This window comes from Falco punctatus (genome assembly GCF_963210335.1).
Source record: "Falco punctatus genome assembly, chromosome: 7".
Lineage (NCBI taxonomy): Eukaryota > Metazoa > Chordata > Aves > Falconiformes > Falconidae > Falco > Falco punctatus.
The window spans coordinates 57628246-57652028 of record NC_137587.1 but is presented as its reverse complement, the minus strand read 5'-3'; the positions used below and the strand labels follow the sequence as shown (position 1 = coordinate 57652028).

The 23783-nt window shown below is 39.0% G+C and overlaps 1 protein-coding gene across 1 annotated transcript in view; it reads right to left on the bottom strand.

The window, feature by feature from the left end:
- SEMA6D (semaphorin 6D) overlaps positions 1-23783 on the bottom strand; it is a 226878-nt gene that overhangs the window by 134030 nt on the left and 69065 nt on the right. The window contains exon 2 of the mRNA XM_080394657.1: positions 4392-4470. The gene's annotated coding sequence lies outside the window, so the exon portion shown is untranslated. The remainder of the gene's footprint in view (positions 1-4391; positions 4471-23783) is intronic.

Below are 23783 nucleotides of genomic sequence, written 5' to 3'. Positions count from 1 at the left end.
ATTATCTCTTTTTGCAGAGACTGTATGTAAGTTTCCTCATCTATCTCAAAAAAAGTATCACAAAGCTATTCAGAACTCAGTACACGTTCTTTCCTCTTCACAACTCATTTTTTTCTTTTTTTTTCTTTTTTTTTTTTTTTTTTTTTTGTGACAACCTAGGCAATAATTCACAGCTCACTGGGTCTCCTAAATAACCCCCTTTATATCTACATGGTAGGCATTCCCCCATTACCCAGCAGGATTCAGCTGTACTGGCAGGCAGTCATTAGCCATTCTTTAGACTTTGGAGGTTTAACATACCCTTCTCTAGTTAGTGTCTTTGAAAACACCCTGTATGGTTACCATCTCAACAAATATATAGCAAATCTTGACAATTTAACAATAACATAAACTGTGTCATTTTGTAATTTCTAAGTGGTTCCTTCTTTGGGTCTCATCCAAACTTCCGCATGAAGCCTCTCAAGCTCAGAGGCACTTCACCCAATGGAGGATTGTTGTTTCTTTATTTTGCTGGAAATTAAATAAGCCAGTTCAGTCGCTTTGCTAAAACTTCCATTAAGTGTATACTTGCTTCACATTATGTATTGCAGTTACTTTAACCCAGCACCACCAAGAATTCTGGGGGAAATGAAAATGATGCAAAATCGCACATTCTATTCATGAATGGAGAAAAGTCCTTCTGGGAAACAGAGATGAACTCAAATAATGGTAGTAAAATGTGTTATGAGACAGATGCCCAAGTCTAACCCTCACAGAAGAGATTTTCACCACAAGGTTGACCTTCACAGGAAAGATACAACCTGAGCACAAAAGAAGAGTCAAATTTCCAGGGCTGCTGCTCTGACTGAGGGAGCTCCCTGACTGCCTTCCTCCGCTGCCTACAGAAAGTCATCAAAGACACTGCTCTATAGCCTGCCTTGACACTGACATCTCCCGAGTAAACTACTAGGTCACTTAGTCCATCCCTTTCCTAACACATGGACCACAGCTACAATTATAACAACTCTTTGAATTCTTTAGTAAGTATCAAGTTATATTATGAAGGCTTGTAAGAATATAAAAGAGAAAAAAAAAAAAACCCAAACACCAGAGAAGGTAATTCATAGTAGCATTACTGATGCTTGGAACTGGTAATTTTACTTGTTCTGAGGAAACCTCCAAACAATCCTGGAGTGACAGTTTGCCAATCATGCCTAGAGCAGTTTGCATCCTATGAGCCTTGAATTGACACAAATGTTCAAACTGGATTTGTTTACTGCATGGATAAATATTTCAAATAAATGTATCAAAAGGGCTTACATCAGCAAAAAACCTCAAGGAAAGTGATTTTGTTTTGAAGAAAAAAAGAATACAACCATCTTATTGTTTATAATTGGAATATTCTTTTCAATATTACCTGAAAATTTAATTGGGGTATCTGTTTCTTTGACGAGAACCACAGCCTCATAATATAATGCCTCATGTGTTGCATAAAATGTTGTTGGATATGCCCAGATTTAAGGAGCAAATTCAGAGTAAATCATAGAATAAGAGCCATTCACACTGATCAGAAGACATGACAGAATACGAAAAGTATGTGGTGATAGCCTGCAAAGTCATTGCTCGCATTAGCAAAATCAGTAAAAGCATTTTGAAATTTTTAAGACCAACAAGATCAAAACCAAGTATATTTTTCCCATGGTTACAAAGTTCAAGTAACACACTGATGGCACCGAATAATTCACCACCACACTTGTAATGAAAGGAAGGGGCCCAAACATACACAAATTGCTTGGGGTTTTCTTTAATCAATAGGAGTAATTCTTGGTTATATTTTTTTCTTATGGCATCCTGCAGCTTCTGGAGACTCCTCTTTCACTTTTAAAATGTCTGTTGAACACAATATCCCTTTATAATTTGAAATGCTTTGATAATGTTTCTTTTAAACTGATTATTTGTTTAAAGTTCAAGCTAATAAAACTAACATCCTATTAAAAGAAAGCCTGGGTGCAGAGCAGTATTTTTGGATGCTAATTGGTCATGTTACCAGCCATCCATGAAACATATGCTGAAAACACTCAAAAGTGTTCAGAAATGCCTCTCTAAGTCGTAAATCTTTTACAGGTACAATTATGTGAGAGCAGGAATAGGAAAAGCACATTCAACATCTGGAGTCGGATGAGTTTACTGAAGTAAAATTGCAAAATTAAATTTAGATGAACTTAATTAAAAAAGGGGATCCAATTTAATACGGACATTCATCAACTCATTGAAAACCTTTCTTGCCTCAAGAAAATATAATAAAGTATGAACACAAAAAAACATATAAAAGCTGAAACGAAGTGTGAAGGGGTGGTCAAATAAAGAAATGCACTAAGAAGTAACACTCTTCTTTCCTCACTTTAACACACGTGCATATACACACTTTTTTTTTTTTAATTGTACAGAATAATGAACTATTTTTTGACTCTGTAACTGCGGAACAAGTGAACTGGTCATCTGTATGCCCTGAAGGTCATTAATCCTTCTGAGGCATATGCTACATATTTACTGATAGCGTGAACATGGAAATTTCTCTCTCTCCCTGTGTGTATTTATAGCTGGTCAAATTTTTCTCCTAGGTCCTAAAGGACTTGATCTGAAACCAGTTGTATTTCTTAGTGCTTATGTGTTTGTTACCCATGTTGCTCCTGCTGAAGTGAACAGGAGTTTTGTCACAGGGCTGGGCCTTGGATGACTTATAATGGATTTTCGTTTGCCTTCATTAAGACAGAACAAATGAGGCTCTCTTGCTTTCCTTTACTGAGTCATTAGTGTCTTCTGTTTCCAGGGGAAAAAGATCTAGTAGTTCAGTACCAGTCACTCCTAGCTTCCAGGAATTCTGTCTGTCAGAACAGCACTGACTTTCAGCTCTCCAACTTATGAGTGCACACAGAACTTACTAGTGTCAAACAACCATTTGAAAAGTTTAGAATTGTGTTATTAGGATCATATTATTTCCTTACAAAACTGCCTTGATAGTCCATTGTTCTGCACCTTGGTTATGTGATCAAGTAACATGATATGAATGCTGTATTCTTTTATTTCTAATAAAGTGCATTACTAGTACAGTATGCTCTGAGGGAGATACTGTCTTTTATTAGTAACACATTCCAACATTATAACAGTTACCCAGCAATAAGGAAATGTAATCTGTCTTGAGGAATCATGATAACAAATTATTATGCTCATTTTTTTATGAAAAGAGCATGATCGGATAGAAATGCTATAGTTGTTGAACACACCTTTAAACTGAAGCAGAGATTTTATTGAACTACTTGGTTAATGATAATAAATTGCTAGAGGGATGCTGAATACTGGGGGCTTTTTTCCCCTATCAGAAGAGTTCTAGGTTTTGTGGTTGAATCTAATTCAAAAAACCATATACTTCAATAGCCTAGAATCATCAGGACTTGGAAGTGGTGATGCTTCATATGTGTATCACAGGGATCTAAAACCAGCATAAGCATGACTGGACAGGGTGAGGTCGAAGGGCTCTCTATATCCTGCCTCTAACAGTGGCCATTGGAGTACAGCGCGCAGTGGTATGCCTCCCCTGCCCTCCCACTTTCCCCAAGGTCCCAAAATATTTAATGCAGTATGTGGCATAATGGTGAGAATAATTTTGAAGAAAATATCAGCACAGACAATATTATAATATAAAAATTGCAACTTTCTTCCCCCAAAAGCTGAACACTTACAAACCAACAAGATTTCCTGTTAAAGAACTACCCCACACTACCCAGTAACATTTTTCCTGAAAAGTTATTCCAAACTGATGCAGAAGTATGGCAGGACTCAGCTGTTCCCTCTTCCTTTTCTCTTTAACCAAAGCTGAGAATTTATCTCTGCACCAGAAATTCTGAGCTTCAAGATGCAGAGAGATTGCATACCTTCACAAGGGCTCCACAGCAGTATTTGAGAATCTGACTCAAGGTCTGAGCAATCAGACTAGTTACCGCAAAGATAGCATTAGAGAGAAAAATAATTTGTAATTTTACAACTTATTGCTCAGTTTTCAGCAAGAGGAAACCACTGAATTTCCTTTTTGTGCATTTTACTTTCTCTCTGGAGCCTGCCCACCATCCTTCTGTAAATGGTTACATTCTTCAAAATGTACAATGTCAAGCCTTCTGAGAGGAGTTACTTAGTAGAGAGGACAATAAAAATGGCCTTTCCGGTTTTAGCTTGATGAAAATAGCTCAGAACTTGCATTCTGAGCTCAATCCCTTGCAGATCAATATATATTCTTACATCCCTCTATCCTTGCATTGGTCAAGAGGAAATACTTCATTTTTCACACAGTTTCAGTTTAAAATAACAGAAAACGGTAATATTCTAATGTGGTTTGCTAAGGCATCTTTAGACCTTACCACTGAGACCAAATGTGAAGATCCTCAAATTGCTGGCATCAGTGTTCCTGTAGTCTGGCACGAATTCAGTTGAGTGATCCTGCCAAAAGTCAGAGGAAAATATTCATCAGACAGATGATTATTTTTAATCACACTTTCGCAGTACCCATGGAAGCCTTACTTTATAAATGCCTACTACAGGTTTAATGATAAGACCATTAAAATAGATCTGAATGCAACACACCAGCACGTTGGCTTTTCAAGTGACTGTGAACCTGAGTGTTGATTCCCACAGGGTATTTTGGTACTTTCTATAGAGAAACTGTCCTTTTATGAAAGCCACGCAACAGATTTTACCAGGAAAAAAAACCATTCTATTGCAGTATTTGTTTTAATAAACTGCATTAGTAAGATGCCTCATGGAAGAAACAAACAAAAATGCACACAATTGGCCAACCCCAAATTAATGAAGCATACACTCATGCACAGTTCATTTTCATTTCAGATCAAAGAGGTTTTGAAGCTCAAATAAATTTGCCTCCTAATAGTTTTATACAGGATTATCTCTCTTAACATCTGAAAAATAACATTCAGAGTTGGCATTTAACAGCTTATTTGTATTGCAGCAGTTCAGGGACAAGCAAACTTGTAATTTCTACCACATGTGGAATGTTTCTTTCATTAAAGTATTGAAATTTCTGTATTAAAAAAAACATGAGAAACTCCAGCACCAGGATTATTTTATGAAATATATGTATAACATAGAATTATTTTTGCTATTGACTTTTAATTAACACATCCTACATTGTAAATACAGATATGTACATATATATACATTTGTTTCATTAATGCTTACATGGTTATTTTAAAAATTATTCCAATTACTTCTATTTAAGAGAACATAAAAACTATCTTGATGTGAAAGCAAAGAAATGGAATTGATGACAAGAAATACACAGGCAGGTGGTGCAGCGTTCTTGGGTCAGACCAGTTTTATGAAGTCACAGCACTCAAATCCAAGTTGCCTCTATACAACAACAGAGCAAATTCAAAACAGGAAAAACAGTAAGGGAGCCAACATCAAGCCCTAGATGAATACAGGGGGTCCCCACACCTTTCCTTTCCTCTTTTACTTAGGCTCCCAATGAAGATACTACCATTTTCACTATATAACAACAAATTCCTAAGAGTGAGATTTTCAAAGACATGTAAGAGAACTGGGTGTCTAAATCCCTCAGGCAGTTTTGAAAAGTGCACGATTAATATACTATATAGCTCCTTATACATCAAACAATTTCCCAGTGCACTTCACATTAATCTTTAATCTAGACACTTTAATCTTCAAATCTTCATACAATAATCTTCAATGAAAGGTTCTTTCTGGGAGTTTACAGTATATTTAACACAATTTAAAAACTGCTAGTGCATTGCCCTAGCTTTTAATACCCAGAAAATGTTTTATAAATTAGATCAACTACAACCTGGCCAAGGTTTCTGTATTTTTAATATCTTTGGAGAGAGATTACAAGAAAAGGGTGCTGGAGGGAATGGCTTAGCTGGTTAAGCATCAGTTCACAATACTTTAAATCACCCCAGAACCATAGCTGCAGATCGCAGAGTTTATTCAGTGTTTCACTTTTTCCAAGGTAAGGACCAGCATCTCTGCGTACATTATTGAGGAAAACAGCACGGCTTACAGAGTATACCGCTCTGTTTTGGCAGCTCTCTGTGTGCACATCTGGCCACGGACATAGTTTCCATATCTGTGTTTTTGCCAAAAAATATTAACTGTTAGAACCGTGTGCCAGGCCCGTTCTGCAGGGATACAGCCATGACTTCAGCTCCTCCCGGCCTTTACTGGTCCCTTCAGTGCTGTTTACCACAGCACCTCTGCGTCCTGCTCATGGGCCCGGCCTTACAGCATTAGCCCTATCTAAATGCACAGTGGAAAAAACTCCTCAGAATTTATACAGTGGATTGAGGACAAAAGGCAATTGGTCAGTATGAAGTAAAAGAAGATAACAGCCATTACGTCAAGCAGTACTTTTTGTAGGTGGCCTGGCAAAGGCACATTTTCAGGAAAGATTTGAAGAATCAGTTTTGCAGAAGTGCCTTAAGAGTTTTGATGGGCGAAAGCATGAAGGTGCTCCTTGAAAATAAGAGTTGAGGGGGAAATGGACATCATGACTCAAACTGAGGTTGAAGCTGTTGTTTTCATGCTGACTAAGATGGCACAAAGCAGCAAAAAGACAAATAAGCTGCCTAAAAGAGCAAAGGGAGAGTTGCATATTGCCTGAGTGTTACGGTCAGAAAGCAATGTGGCCAAAACAAAAAAATAAACTAGGAAAAGGAATTTTCTAACAGCATTATTTGAGTTGGGTAAGATTATGTTTGTCAAGATCTGAGAAAACAAATTTACAGTGCAGGAGGTCTGAAAGCCAACATGGATGGCCAGGAAGGATGACGTGTCTGACTTCACATGCCAGTTGGATTTGAGGTGGCAAAGAGAAATCTCAGTTGAAGAAAATGCTCAGGGAGTGAATTTGGGTGGCAGATGAGGTGACATCTTGTTAACAGACACCATGAGAAAGAGTAACTGAGAGGGCTTCTGCAGAAAGAATAAGGACCGGAGTTTTAGTTACGAGTTTAGTTTTGGTTTGAGATACTACTTCAATATTCACACTGAAACAGATTTTAGTTTGGGTAGGAAGAGGCAGGTTTGAAGTACAGAGGTCCATATCATTCCTAATCAGCCTCGTTAACATGGTAGCTGAATTTGTGCTTTCATGGGGGACACCTCAAGGATAAACTAGGAAGGAAGTAAAAACCTGACCTTCCTGTACACTCCTGCAAAGTCTGATAAGGCAGCTTCACCAAGAGCACAGGGAGGAAAGAGCACTGTCATGGAAGCCCAAAGAAGAAAGGATCACAGGAAGATTATCAAAGTTAAATATATATTGAAACACCTGATCGGTTCACCTGGTTCAAGGGGGAGCATTGTGATTGGACTGGAGAAAATCATTACAGACTGGTTTGAGCAGTTCCTGTTGACTGCAAAGAACGGGAATCAGATGGCAGTGACCGTAGTGTGCTCCAGGTGTTCAGGGATGGGAGCTTCTTAGAAGGGCGCGTGGGGTAAATGCTGGGACATTTTGAAGAAGTGAAAGGCTAAAGCAAGCTTGAATTGTGTGAGAAAAGAGGACGAACAGAGTGACAGACTGGAGGAAACAAGGGATAAGATGGGGCCACTCCATAAACTGGACGAGCAGAGAAGGCTAGCAGCTGGAAAACTTCATAACTTGTGACAGGCTAGAGGACTGCGTCAGGAATGAACAATGAGTGAAAGGACGAGTTCGGAAGATGAAGATCATCTATTTACTAGTTTTCACTGGGAAGCAATTGTCAAGATCCTTCTCAGAGAAAGAAACTATGGTGGGAGAAGAGGCTTTGAGGAACGAGTCAAAGGTGATGAAGAGGAGATTAGCACTGTGGGTAAAGATTTCGATTATAGTAGCTAGGCATCTGACAGAATTGAGAGGGGAAAAAAGAATGACTGTACCATGGAGGAAGGCAGCTTGGTCACTAGAAATGCCTTGTTGCACAAAGCAACAAGCAGAGAAAGTATCTATAAGAATAGTGGTCTTGAGGGCTTTGAGAGACTCCGAGAGAAGGCAGATGCTGAACTCAATCAATTCAGGAACATCGCTTGCTTTTGTGCAAGGAGACCAAGGGAGAAGAGACAATAAAGTCACCAGGCATTTTCCACCCTTGCTAGACCAAGTCATAAGTGGATCTTTATTTAAAAACTTGTGGTATCTGTCACAGATGAATAGAACTTGACATGTGGATGAGTTTAATTTACCATGGAGCTGCAGCACTTCAAAAATGACTGCAAGTCTCTGAATACCTGGTTTACATTCAGACATGATGTCTAAACTGGCTAAAAGACACAGGGATATTTATTCCACTGTGCTTTTTACCTCAGAAAAATCCTATGATTTGTACTTTGAGGAAAAACATACGAAGTATTTCATGTTCATGGGACACGTTTCAGTGTGAGGACACGAACATTTGATAATCTGGGTTCAAATTTCTGTTTTCTTCACAGTCAAGTCCATTCTAGGGATAGAAAGATGCATGCTAGCAATCCTACTATATTTCTGGCAATCCAGAAGGATTTTTGAACATACAGTTTTGAGCAGAGGCAGTAGCAAGCCCCTCAAAGCATTGGCAGACAAATGGCTGATACAATGTCTGAGAATACTAACGTTATGATTTATATAAGGCAAATTTATAGTCCTGGGAAGCAAGGAGAGCTTGGGGATAATATGAGCACTTATGTTCCAGAAAGCTTAGCAAAAGTAAACTATTGTAAGACACTGAGAAGGGAGATTTTTTTGAGGAAGATATTTTGTTATTAATGATTCGGATAAAATTTTATACTGTTTTGGCAAAGTTAAGACTAGAGTGACAATGAGAGAAAAAAGTCAAAATTCTAAGTTAAAAAGCCTTAAAAGAAACATATTCTCAAGACGAATCCAAACGTACATTCAGAGGGGAACAATTAGCTGAGAAGACAGAACTGATGATTCCCTAAAGGTGAAATTTATATTGTGAAACACTATGGTCTGTGATGGCACCCATGACATCAGATTGCTAAACAACATGTCACAGATGGTATCAAGCACAACAAAGAGAAAGACCTTAGCAAGAGAAACATTAATCTTCACCAAACATTGACAAGCACTTTTAAAAATTTAGAGATGAGGAAGAGTAAACAATGGTTGAACTGATAATACCCTATAATTCACTATGAACCCAATGCTTGATTTTACATCTTATTGTAGTCAACTTGTCTGAATGGATTATCATAAAATACTCATTAATTTACACATCAGTTAAATATTTTACACAGACTAATCTATGTGACACAACAGAAGTCCAGTAGTACCGAATACATTTGAGAATGAGATTACTCACCATTTTTCCTCTCCTTCATGAATCTATTCTTCACCTATTGCCATGTAAATGCACGGAATTTAACAGAATTTTCCAAAATAATAATAATTTTTATTTCTGTAGTTGTATGCAGGTACATTAAAAAGCTGCATCTACCTATCCACCTTGAATAAAAATTGATGTCCATGCTTTATTAAGAAGCAATGCAGCTCAGTGTAGCAACACCTGCTAGTATATCTAACAGTGGGGTAAAACACTGGAAAATTACCACTGTTGTTCTTTCCTAGAAATAATGTAAATCCAATATTGAATTGGTTATGTAACTAAGCTATGACAAGGTTTCATACAGCATAGAAAAGCTGCATTTATGGGGGGAGGAGACTACTTGTGAGGAGATGCGAGTTCTGTTTAACACTAAACCGCTCTTAATGCTGTAAATTACGTGGAAGCAAGGTTAATTGAAAACCTGAAGTAATATAAAAATACGTTCAGCCTTTAACAGGAATACATATGGTATATAAAGCTCCATTCAGCCCAGGCAGATAAGCGAACATTTTCAATGCACATTAGTTAAAGAAATGAAGTAGAAGCAGATAATAGGTATTACTGAACTGGAATATTCTGAAGGCCTGGAAGAGAGATAGAAAACCACTACCATGGAAACATTTTATAGATTACTTTTTCTTCCCGCCCAGCGAGCGGTAAGCTCCCCATTTCCCTTTAGACAAAGGTTTTTATTGGCTGTGGTTATCATCCCACTGTGGAAAAAGGGGTGGTTTTCAAAGACAGGCTTTAAACAGGAACATCTGGACTCCCCTGTAAAGACACTTCCCCAGCGAGGTACATGACTTCACATAGCAGCCCTCCCCTGCCTCAGCACCCCTACGTCCTACAGCAGCAGGAAACAAGCCTAGGACCGCAGGTCTGCCTCTGTCCTCCAAGGATGCTCTTCTTTCCTTGGCCCTGCTTTTATTAGGCTGGAGTTATTAATGATCCCCAAGAAAGTGTAGGAATCGCGGTCTCAATATTCATTATAACACAATTGTAAACATCCTATGCATTTGTGTCCCATGTTATTCTTAAAAACCACGTAAATATAACTGTATCTCTATATATAGATATTTATAAAAAGATATATAAATAAATAGATGTTTATTCATTGCCACATAAATTATTCCAGCATTTGATTCATCTAGTACAGATGCATGTGGTAAAATGCCCACATTCTCTGTCAGCATAAAGCAGCTAATAGCCCAGGCCAGGTACAGCTGAACCTATTTGAAGCTGTATTCTTTTCCATTCAAGTATGAGTAGTCTATTCCATGACGTAACTGTTCCCAGTTCTCCAAGAATTAGCCCTTTCCAAAATAATGCAGTTTGTTTAGCTGTCATCTCCACCTAGCCTCTATTCCAGAAGGATGCAAACTTCAGACTAAATACATGAATTTAATGCAACTCATAGGCCAGTCGGTCACGACCCTGGAAGTACACTAAAGCAGCAAGGCAGAGAAACCTCTTTGCAAAAGAAAGCTGAAAAGGTAGTTGCAAAGAGTACGCTATTTCAAAAGGCATGGAAAACCCAATAACAATGATACATGACGCTTTTATGAATGGCTATTACTTGCTTATTTTAGAAGAATGACATGCTATAATTTATCATTTAAAATAATAGCTAATTGAACAGCTTTTCTTTTATCACCTCTGTATCAAAATATCCTTAGCGTTTTATAGCAATATTATGTTTTCCTGCATTTGAGACTAACAGGCAATAACACTCCCCCCACCCCTGTGTTTCAAGAACCTGCCTTAAGCACAATAATATATTAAAGTTTGAATGCTCAGGAGGATGTATGTGAAAACCAATGCCCGTATTTCATTAGCTGAACCACAACCAACTTAATTGCATGTCTAGAACATACTCATTTAAATGCACCTATATGTGTGACATAGTTTTGGAAACTGACTTAAATTAACAGCGTTTGTTGCACTTTCGTTTTTCTTGCCACTGATTTACAAAGGACTATCATAAACCTTTGATTTCATTGTTTAATAGCAGGATGTTACTCTGTTAACAGTATCTGAAATATTTATGCAGGGAAGGATCCAGCACCTTCCAAGACCCGTTTTGTAAGCTGGAACACTTCTGAATTCAAACCATTTCTTCCTCTTTACAAGACAGCGAGGTCACATAACTAGATGATAATAATCACATTCAAATTACAACTCAGTTACTAGGCTGAGCTAGAGAAGAAACATCCGCAATCAAAGCAAAGCGTTTAAACTTATTTTTATCTAGGTGTTGGCTACAAAAGGGTATACTGTCAGCTCCAAAACTTGGTTTTACAGAACTAACCATCTGTAGCTCACGTTTGAAGCAGTTTTCTCCTTTTGTAAGACATAAGCCTGAACCAATGAAGTCAATGGAGAAGGGTATTTGCTTCAACAAGAACATGCCTACATCTCTATGCCCCTCAGCCCCAGCATGTCAGTGCTTCGCTCTAGGCCCAATTTTTCCTCCAAATTTATCATTCCAAACCTGGCTCTAGATAGACAGACTTTTCTTTTTGGCACAGAGACATATTGGTGTCAGTAAGTATTCAGGGCATCACTTTCATTCTTAATAAAATTAAAACTCTGCAGCTTGAAAGCAAAATAGTATGCCAGCGTACTTGATTTTTCATCTTCCATCTGCATACTTAGTTATTTCAAAGACATATTTAGGTACTTCCTCTATTTCAGAAGATTTTCTTTGAAAATGTATTTGAATGAACGTCACTTTTTTCTATGGAGATTTGGCTAAACATTTTTTGTTACAGCAATTTTGTTCAGCATGGTAATGCAATCAGTATCCCAGGAGGCTCATCCTTCACAAGATGCCTGCCTGCAGTTCTACCTGCAAAGTTATATTATGGCAGTCTTCACAGATAACAAAGTACAGAAACTGTAAGGCATAAAGCAGCACAATCATCTGTCAGAGGCTGTCTAAAAAAATACCACAACAAAATAACAATGCCACAAAAACCCCAACCAAAAATCCCTCCCTCTAATTTTCAGTATAAATATTCATTGCAACCACCACGCTGACAATGCTTCATTTCAGGAACCACTGTGCCTAAGCTGTATTGCTCGTTCACTTAAAACAAATAGGAGATTCCATGAGCAATTTCTATTTCCTGGACAAAGCGAAGAGCATTAATGTTTTTCAGAGGAAAGGTGAGCAACAGTGGTGATCAAGCTGTGAGCTGAATAGATACAGTCTATGAAGTGATTTATTATTCTTACTGCAGCCAGCTACCAACAAAGTCAATCTCTTTTGTTGAGGCAGTGATTAGTAAGTGCAGTTGACCTGTGATACCGAATGCTTTTAATCCAATGGTTTCCACATTACGTTAAAAGCTGAACTGGCAGAATGATGTATTTATTCCTTGTGATACGTTTTCAGCTTTTTCAAAGATCTCTATTTTTACAAAGTGCTTAGGTAAAGGGCTATATATAATTACAAAGTAACTGAAAATAATTACTAGCAAAATCATAATATGGGTCACATTTGCATGTGTTTTAGCATCTATGGCACCGATAAAGTACCACAAGCTTAAATAAGACAATTTTGCTAAAATGGACTTGTAAACAGTATTTTTCAGATTTTTTTTTCATATGCTTGAAATAATTTGGCTATTAGACTCCTATTAATTTTAATAGCCAGGCATTCATTTTCAATCTGCAACTTTCACATGAAGCTCTTTTTACAGTTCAGCTCTTCTACTTAAAGATTAAAGATAACTGACAGGTTTCAGAGGAACTGTGAATCTACAGGCTTCACATTTACTACCACATCATTTCAAGTTCTGGGGCTGATTATCATGATTACATGTTACACCTAGTAGTGTCCCATATGTGACAGGTGCCTTCTGAGCACCATTAAAGCTATCATCTTTTAAAATAACCTTCTAAAGAATAAAGAACAGACAAAAAAACCCAAGAGATACATGCCAGAAAGGCAGGAGGAAAACAGACAAATGCCATGATCAGGTAGTAGCGGACATTTCACCCAATAAGAAAACTTTAACAGTAGCTATATTGTATCTTTACATACGGTCTTAAGGTTCCCATGTGCAAATATGAAGATATACAGATATTGCCAAATACAATCACAACAGGTTCGAAGTAAGAATCAAGTGTCTTGAGTAATCCCTTATGGAAATACGCCATTGGAGGAGTCCAGGGTGTCTCACAACAGTTTCCTTCCCAGGGGATACCTTGGCTCTCTACTGGTTTTGCAGATGCAGTGATAGGACAAGATGGAATGACTTTAATTGAAAGAGGGTAGATTTAGATTAGATAACAGGAAGAAAATCTTCTCTGCGAGAGTGGCGAGACACAGAAACAGGCTGCCCAGAGCAGCTGTGGATGCCCCATCCCTGGCCGTGCCCAAGGCCAGGCTGGATGGGACTGGGAGCAACCTGGGCTGGTGGGAGGGGTCCCTGCCCATGGCAGGGGATTGGAACCAGATGGTCTTTAAGGTCCCCTCTGACCCAACCCATTCTATGATTCTATGGTGGCACTGCAGTTCAGCTAAGGACACAGAAAGCACTAGTAATAGAATTGGTTGGTCCTCCTTTTTCTGCCCAACCAGAGCAGCAGAGGGGTATCCAGAGAGAGAACCTCAGGCTGCAACACCACTGAAATCACTTGTATGTGCACACTCCTACCCTGGCTCATCACACTTGTACTAAGTCCAAGGGTACCAAGTAACCTGCAATGCTGCCAGGCTGGTTCAGACCCCTAAAATGATGCCAGACCATTACCTATCATCAAGATAAACTACTGGGACCTGACCAGAATTAAGAACCTTGAAGTTCATTTTTATTAGACTTTCTCAATATGTATTTGCAATCAGGCTAGGAAACTTAAGCTAGAATCCCAAGCTACCTTTTTTGATTGAAATAAAACACAGTTTAGTGGCAATTATACAGAAGGTGGTAGAATTGAAGAAAAAAAAAATATGGAAGGGATAATACATACAGATATTCTAAAACTCTGCCGACACATTTTGCTCTAAGCAAAAGCTTTCACTTTGTCTTGCCTCCATACAAGTTTTCTCCTGAAAACGTTTGATCTATCTGTTAGGTAAATTCACTATGCAGACTACATCTCTGCTTCATTCTATTCTTCCCAATTCAAACTTCTTCAGGAGAAGCTAATGCTAAAAATAAGGGACAAAAATTTAAATATACCAGGTCAACCTGTCATCCTAATCACATCAGTATGAAGACGTTACACTGATATCATTAATAACATTTTCAGTCATTTAAATCTTTATTCACAACAGGACAGTCAAATATAATTTTTAATTCACCACTTTCCAACACATGTGTACATTGTTGTGGCTTCAAGAATGCTGCAAGTATTGACTTAAGTAAATCTTGAGATTTGCTACACAAAGAAACAAATGTATGTGACATTTGCAAGGCAGTGAAAATGAAGCGTCACATGCTGGCCTGGGAAACAAAACTTGAAAAAAGAGGTTTGCCATATTTCACCTAGTCCATCATTGGACGGCTGGAGGACTAACTGCAAAAGAAAATCTTGGCAGATACTGCAAATTACAAAGGCAGAGCAGCAACGTGTTTTGGACATACCTCACAACTACACTGATCATCACAGGACTTTCTGCACTGGGGCAGTCTAACACCCATACCCAGGGACAGCTTGTAGAAAGGAAACCTTCTCCACAGTTCCATTATTTCCAGATTTCTGATGCCAAGAATTGCTTTTTCTTGACTTCCTCTGTAAAAGGATGTTCAGTAAGGGGACAAATAAAGCCTTTTGATTGGTTATACGTTTCAACAAGTAAATGAAAAGTGTACTTTCCGAAACCTCTAATAAAATACATAATTTCACTCAGTAATTTTCAGACCTTACTTCTTAATAATTTTGGAATTCTTTATTTAAAACTCCTATTTGTAATGGAAATCACTGGATAAATTATTGATAGAACTAATAAAAATACATCCCTGTTTAAAACTTGGGGTTTTTTTATATTTTTGATGCTACACTACAAACCTGGTCACTGATCTGCGACTCTCGTTCTTTGGCTATCGGGACTAATTGACTGATATAATTTCTTAAAATGTTCTGTGAGAACTCCTGTTACTGTCAGAGTTAAAATGTACTAAAACCTGTCTGAAAGAAAAGTGAAAAAACAGCTGACAGCCACAGCACAAAAAACACACTTAAGAAAAGAAAATAACTTTACTAACCAATTGCAATTTGGAAGAAGATGAACAGTGAAAAGAGAGAAGACTATATATGTTATGGGTGTTCTAATTATGTATTTCATCTGGGACTCCATCAACTGTTTCCCTTGTGAAGGATATTCTTTTCCTGTCCTATGAAATTACAATGAATTACTAAGGAGCTGTGGGAAGACAAGTGGTTTGTAAAAACCTTGAATCATCCATACTTTATCAGCAAGAATTTCATTAAAATGCTGATTCTGAGAATTTCTGAGATTTTTTTCAGGACATAATGACAAAATCCGTAAAGGTCTTTGGTATTTACTCCCAAAACACAAGTCTGAAAAAAATCAGTTAGCTGTCAGTTCTCTTGGAAAATGCTAAATTTCACAGGTGTTAAAATTCTCTTGCTGCCTATGGTTCTGTATCTGCAAATATGCAGCTGATTCTTAGTACAGCAGGGCCAAGCAATCCAGGTCTTTGACTCATTGCTCCTTGAATTTGGGAAAACAGGAGAAATTTTCTATGCTGGGCTTATGCCCAGAGCTGAGGTTTTTTTTGAAAATACTTTGCTTGAATATGTCACAATATAAATACATTTTCAAACAGTTATTAAGAGCTGTGGTACAGGGAACATTCCACTTAAGTTGCATTTAAGGATATACCTTTTGTTTTTCCTAAGGGAACGCAAGTTTGGCTACACAAAAAACTTTGAAAGCTCTATTTGTGTAAGATCATTGGAGACAAATCAGTTTCCGGAAACTAAATAATCTGAAGATATATACATTGAGCATGTCCTGAAAGGCTGTCTTGGGGACACTCTGTGAGGGGCCTGGGTAGAACTGGTGCCAGATGTACAGCCAGGGTAGTGCTGGCTGCCAGTGCCAGGAGAAGCGGCAGGTTTAGGTGTGAGTGAGGTGAGGAGAAGAAGAGGCAACCTTTGTTTCAGCATCTATTACCTTTTGAGTGCTTGATTTTGCAATCTTGATTTTCTTTTGCTGCCTAAAAATGTTTTTAGAAGAACAGGACCGAACAAACATCATGAAACATCCACTATGAGAGTAGTATTCTTGGTTTAGATACTCTATTCTCTGGTGAAAATCATTTATGTTTAGTCAACATAAACAATAATCAGTTCCAGTAAATCTCCACTGTGGGAGCCTGAGGTGACTGATTTAAAAAAAGAGTATTAGATATTTTTCCTCTTAGAGAGGAGGAATCCATTTGTCAAGAAACCCTGACTCATCAAGGAGTGCAAAAGAGAACCAGAAAAATGTTTTGAGGACTCAAGTGAAGGTCTCGGGCTTCCAGTGTTCCAAGGGTTCTATCTGCTGAAGTTTATACAAAAGATTGAGAAGTGACCGGAACTGAGAGAATACCTGTTACAAAGACAATCTTTAATACCATGAAGAAAGGGATAACATGAACTAATTGTTAGAAGCTGAAACAAGGCAGATGAAAGTTGAGAATACAGCTCCCTTTTTCTTGCCTATCAGAAACGGTAAGGAGGAGCGGTGCATTCACTAGCAAATTGGATTGGGTATGATTTAGCAATTTGTTTCAGTTAAAGAAACCTATTAAAACTCATGTTGCTGTAACCAAGTGGAATGCAGTGATTTATGATATATAAGGATATCCGACCTGGTCATCTAGCTGGAGTGAAACCTTCTGCCTTTAATGAGACGGGTACAAGCTGTGGACTGTGGATGCTATAGGTCTCAGGGTTTGGCCTTCACTAGCTGACACGTGCATGTGAGCCCCTTAAAGCTGGAAGTGGTATTGCCTGGTACATGTTCTTCATACATTTTAAAAAAATAATCTATGCAGGAAACATTTCCCAAAGGACATATTCAGACCTTGTTTTACAGGGCATCAGCTCTTACTCAGGCTTTGACCATTAATATATATGATTCCATTATCCTTTCTCATTAAGTAGTCCTAGAAGTTTTTTGCTATTGCAAATAATACATGGCAGATGGGACAGCCCTACTAGGTCCTTTTGGGAGAAGAGAAGCTCTTTCAGATATTTCCTGATTAGTTTAGGTATCCTTTGAGGGACATCACTAATCTAATTCCACCATTTTAAACAGGGGAAGCGGAAAAGGCTAGCATTACTGAAATAAAAGGCACTCTAGCATCTACCAGCTTCTAACACCACATCTCTTACTGCTCCACTTCTTTTTTGAAAACGAACATCATTTTAAAAGAGTAATGTATTCAACTGTAGGTGATAATATTTTTTGCCCACTGACATTAATTTCACTAAAATATGTAAATATGTACTTAATAAATCTGCTTGTTTATATGATTCAAAGTCCTACATTGAAGATTTTAATCAAGTTTATCTATAAAAAATACATAAATTAAGACATTTGAGATGCTTGCATGAATGGTAAAGTATTTCTACAAGTCTTCTCTCTAACCCTTGCATTTTTTCCCCATGCAAATCAGCAGGAAGCACATGCAGACCCGGCATTCCCTCCTTACATGGGTCGAACTGCACAGGTAGTATCTGCAACACCGAAGCTCTAATACTGATGTTAAACTGGGCCCCAACTGAGGAAGATCTGCTTATCTAACCAGCTGCCCTATCTCTAGGGTGCTAGTAGAAGACTGCAAGTGACAAAAAACATTGTAATACTCTTCAAATATTTATTAACTAAATATGGGATTATGCTATTGAGTCATCAGGAAGTTGTATCTCATGTACACAGCAACACTATTAACTACATTTTTCTGTAATACCCATGCCTGTAGCTTGCTGTTTTCATCCCTCAGTTTCCAACTACTTCGCTTCCCTATACCAACTGTACAGTCAGGGGTGGTGGTGGGGAGGGAATCAAAAGAAATTTGGCATTATCTGTGAAGTTGTTATTCCTTCAGGGTTAAGCTCGGCTCTGTGAAGACAGCCCTCAAATTCCATTAGGGTGCTGCACAAGGGTGAATTTCATCCTTGTGACTAAAGTTGCCTCTCAGCTTCTGCAACCGGGTATGGCACTGCAAAGCGACCAGTGAACTCAGTCAGACCAAGAAGGTGAGAGTGCTGGAGGAAACCATTAGTGTGTCTTGCAAGCCTCCCTCAGCACCAGTTCACAGAGAAGGTATGTTGTTAGTGCACATAAATGTAGCTCTTTGGGTGCAACAGCTTTTGCTTTTATCTCTGGGAGTCCCTGACTCCATTTCAAGCATAGCTGACAAAAGCTAGCTCTGTTGTTAAACGCTTGCCTGCCAGCGTTATTCCCAGACACACTGTGGTTTGATCTCTAACAGAGCAGACCGAGATTCAAACACAGCAATTTCCCCCACGGACTGCAACCAATATGACAGACCCATTCCTCTATGCAAACTGCAGCTACACGAGCCACGGGGTAGTTCCCTTTGTGATCCCTCACCCCCAAAACAGCTCAGCAGAATAAGGATTTTCCACTTGTACTCGTTTTCCTCTTGTGTTGCTTTGAATGAAGTTATAAAACCCAAAGACTCCTTGTAGTGTCAGCAGAAACCATGGACATATTTGATGCAGAGTCTGAATGTTTTAGAGCTCTACATCAAAGTAGTTGTGGTGGGTTGACCTTGCCCAGCTGCCAGCTGCCCGCCCAGCTGCTCTCTCATTCTGCACCTCAACAGGATGGGGAGAAAAGATGGAAAACTTCACGGTTTGAGATAAACACAGGGAGATAGATCACTTACCAATTACCATCACAGGCAGAAGAGACTCAACTTGGGGAAATTAATTTAATTTATTGCTAATTAAAATAGAGTTGGATGGTAAGAAACAAAGACAAAGACTACCAACACCTCCACCACTCCCCACCTGCTTTTCTTCTACACCCATGTGCTGGCAGGGCTGTTCCTCACACCTCACCACCTGTGTGGGGGTTTGCCTGCTCTTAAATACCTTTTGAGAGACACCACCAGCTTCTCTGATGGGCTGAGCTGTGGCTGGCAGTGGGGCTGCTGGGGAGCTGCCTGTGTCCGGGGCGGTGCTGCCCACCCCTCACAGAGGCTGCCCCTGCAGCCCCCCAGCTGCCAGCACCTTGCCACCTGCACCCAATATAGTGATATAATTAAAGTATCTTCAGTGACCCAAAAGATAGGAAACTTGTGCCTCAGGTAACTCGGATATTTATTGCTATAAAATAATTGTCCCCCGAAAACTAGCTCTCTCTTTTCCCTGCTTAAAGAAAAGCTTTACAATAACAAGCTACTCTTTTTGTGCCATTATTTAAATATACATGCATGAGTTTCTCATACTGGAACTCAGAGATATTTGTCTAGCCATACCCCAAGGTTTCTCTTGGTTGTTTTCTGGGTTTTTTTCCCCTGAGATCACAAAGGGTGAAATACATGACCAGTGCCTCTGTGAACCTACTTCTGTTTTCAGCTGCAGAAATTTTATGTGCCAAAGACCCCAAGCGACCTGTATGCAGTCAATATCTCTTGCAGAAATTACAAGTTATTAAAAATAACTGTGCCCTAACTATTGAGTAAGTATACACATGCAAATTCTACTACTGGTAATTGGAATGGTATAGAGCTGTCCCCACAGTGACAGGACCACCTCTTCACCAAACCTAGCATCAGCTTTAGAGGCTTCACAGTCATCTAAGACCCTGCAGGTCAGGGAACCTCAGTGTATTGGAGGTGTTGAGATGAACAAGATCCTGGTGAGTGACACTGCTGCCTCTTGTCCAGCATGCTGGGATCCTGTCAGTAAATGCAGAAACTGCACCAGTTTAAAGAAGAAAAAAACTGAAGTGACATTATAGCAACTGCACCATCTTTTTTTGTCAGTGATAGCTGTCAAAACCAGTTCACTTTAAGTGCAACGGGGAAGTCACTGCTCTTGGTGCATGTGGGTGTCCTCAAGACAGCTGTGACAGAGTAAGCAGATAGAGAGGGTGTACAAGGCTGGATACAAATTTGCTAGTCCAGGACTTGCAACCCTGGCACCAGAGGCCAGACTAAGCCAGAAGAGCAGCATGGAATCATGTTTTTGAGCAGGGAACACATCTGCCAGTGTTGTGATTTCTCATTTATGCAGGCCAACATGTGGACTATGATTGCAGTGAGGAAGCAACTCTGTAAGAGTCTCGTAAGAGTCTATGCTATCTCAAGAATTTGTGCCAGCAGCGGTTACTGCTTCAGAGAAGGAGCTGCAGTGACAGTTCCTAGCACTGCAGCATGCACCAGCCCCCAGGAATTACGTGGGACAGAGACACAGCGGTAGGATCAGAATGTGAGGAGGGGAGTTGTGCCCCAGAAGAGGAATACTTCAGAAGGGCTTGTCTCCAAAAATCCCTCTGCTCTTTACCTCCTCTGATGAGGACTTCTCAGCCACACTGATGCACAGTATACCAGAGCAGATGCAGGCTTTTTATAAGATAATAAACCTCTGCCTGTACCTTTGACTCCTGAGAAACCAGTGGAGGAGTTCTAGTGTTTTGTCTGATGTCTCCTGCCTAGCAGATAAATGTGCTATTCAACCACCAGGGATACATATTTCTTCCAAGAACTACAGATACATACAGCATCTGCTTTGAATTGGTACAGCCATTTCGAAAGGACAAGACTTGTGGCCTTGGTAATGCTACCAGAGATTCAGAGATCGAATGAGATTTATGAAGGAAAGAAAGGAACTGAATATATTTAAATGTATTAAATTAATGGTGATTAAGAGAGAGGTTGTACAGTACAGCAAAGGAATTTTCAGAGTCCTGACACAGGCAGTAAAAGGCATGGACAAGGAGATGTGTGAGAGCTGACATACAGGAGGCACGCTTGGCCTTCCATGTGTCCTGTATGATGCACAAAGTCCATAAGGCTGAATGTGTCCCTCAGGGATACGCCTGGCAAGTATTCAAGAGAAAAACCACACGACATATGCATTAGTAGAGGTACAAGAATATAACAACTGCTTGAAGTAGAAACATGGTGCTAAGCTGGTGTCTCATTAGTTTTTGTTTGCTAATACAGCAGCTTTATAATACCCAAATCCTATGTAGTGTCTGTCAATGAATACTGACATTTATGGCGCATAATTTTGTGGGTTTTCTAATCATATTTACTAGCCAATTTGCAAATTTTTCAGTCATCAGTACAAATTAACAGGACTCTGTTGTGCAGCCATTAGGATTTAAAATTTGTAATAAAGAAATCCATTAACCCTTACCTATCTTCAGTTTGGAATCAATTCTGACATTAGAATAAATCAAACTCAAAAAAATCATTACTTACTTGCATTAGCAGAAAATCCATTTGCTAGAAATAAATGTTAAGAAAGTTATGATTCTTTTCTCTTCCTGCAAACATCAAAAATAATCTGTCTTATCACAAAATCTAAAGTATAATCAGAAAATAATTATATTCTAGCTGAGTTGTAAATTAAATCAGAATTGCTAAACATGTATTTCTATCTCAGACTGGATCATTACAGTACTAAAAAAATTAAGAAGCACAGGCCCCCTCCTGAGCAGAGTATTGTGATGCAGGACCCCACGTGTTCTGCCACCAACAAAAGCAAACACGGACATTTTGCAGGAAGTAACAACTTCATCATCTTTTCAATAAAAGCCTCTACATGTAATAACTTTTTCAAACCATCAATACAACCAGTGGATTAATATTAACCTTTGCATGACTCACAAATTTCTCATATTTTCTGTACTCCCCCTGCCAACACTCCCCGCCCCCCAACCAAACTCCAAATGCCACCAAACCCATCACTGTTTCTGGAGACATTTTACTAATTTTGTGATGGTACCAAAATCACAATTTGCTTTTCCATCTCCCTGGCACAGCACTGTCATTGTTACTGTTTTGGTCTACCTGCTTCTCAATTGTTTGTTCCTCTGTGTGTTTCCCATTGCCTTCCGTTTATTAAGCAGCCTTTATACTTCCTCGTGCTAAGAGCGCAATACTTCAGAGGGCTATGATTGCTCAGTACACCATTCTCTCAGTGTCAACCCATCTTTCCTTCTCAGATACAAGCTTCCAAGAAAAAAAAGAAAAACCAAAACCCACAAAACCAAACACATTCCCCCTCCTACCCATCCTAGACTTGCTCCCAGTATCTGCGTAAACAGAATTTCACAGTTGCTTTGACTGTACTTTCCTTCTGTTTTGTGGGTTAAGCATCGAATCACTGAGCTGAGTGGGGTGGAGAGTACCTTCTTTACCACTTTTCCAGAAGAACTGGAATCTAGTCAAAGATTCTGGTTTATTTCCAAACTTTTTTGGAATAATGCCTCAAAACATTTCATTTTGAGTTAAAAAAAAAAAAGCCCTGCAAAAATACATTAATGCACATATCAATTTGTCAGAAATAATCTTCACTTTGGATCATTTCATGTGCTAGAAATGAAAAACCAGTTTTATTTACACAATTCAAAGTGCTCTCCCTGTGATCTGCTGTAGAAACTACCAGAACACTGGAGACAGACAGCATATCTAAATAGAAAAGCCATGCGTGTTTATGCACAGTAGTAAACAAGAGTTACTTGGAACACAGCTGTATTTCTGTGGTTTCCTCATTTTCTTATTGCTGGGTGCACAGCACAACAGTGTTAGATGATACTAGCTGCTGACAGCAGTAAAAAGCCCGATTACTAGTGCTCTAGATATGTCAGTACTTACCATCTAAAAAGATGGGCAGATCTACCTGTCTGAATAGGAAAAAAGCGACTATTGCAAATCTGGCTCTGCACACAGCCTAAGGAATGAAGTAGGACGTGGCATAATCAGAACAACTGTAGAGGAATGTCACATACTGAGCATAACTAGCCAGCGCAGGAGTAACAACTTGACCTAGTCTTTCCACACAGTTCAGAAATAAAAGAAAGAAGAATAGAAAGAAGAAAAAAAGAAAAGAAAAAAAAAAAGTGCAGCGATCAGCAGTGCAAGCTGGTCTCTACATTAAAGCTAACCTAGACTCCAGTGAATAAAAGGGGCGAAAGAAGCGTGATCAGAGATTTGAAATGTGTAAGAGAGAAGGCAGAGCAATGTGAAAAATTCAAGGCTAGGACAACCACAGGAAATTATGTGTTGCTGGCAGACGTTTGTTTTAAAGTTTTCCACGACTCTGACTATGCATAGAAGCAGCAGCTCCCTCAGTGTGCCGCGAGCTGCAGTCAGAGGAGCACGAGCAACCTCGAGGGACAGCCACCAAAAAAAATTCTTCTGAAGATCACACCTCAAAATGCCAGCTACCTACTGTCCT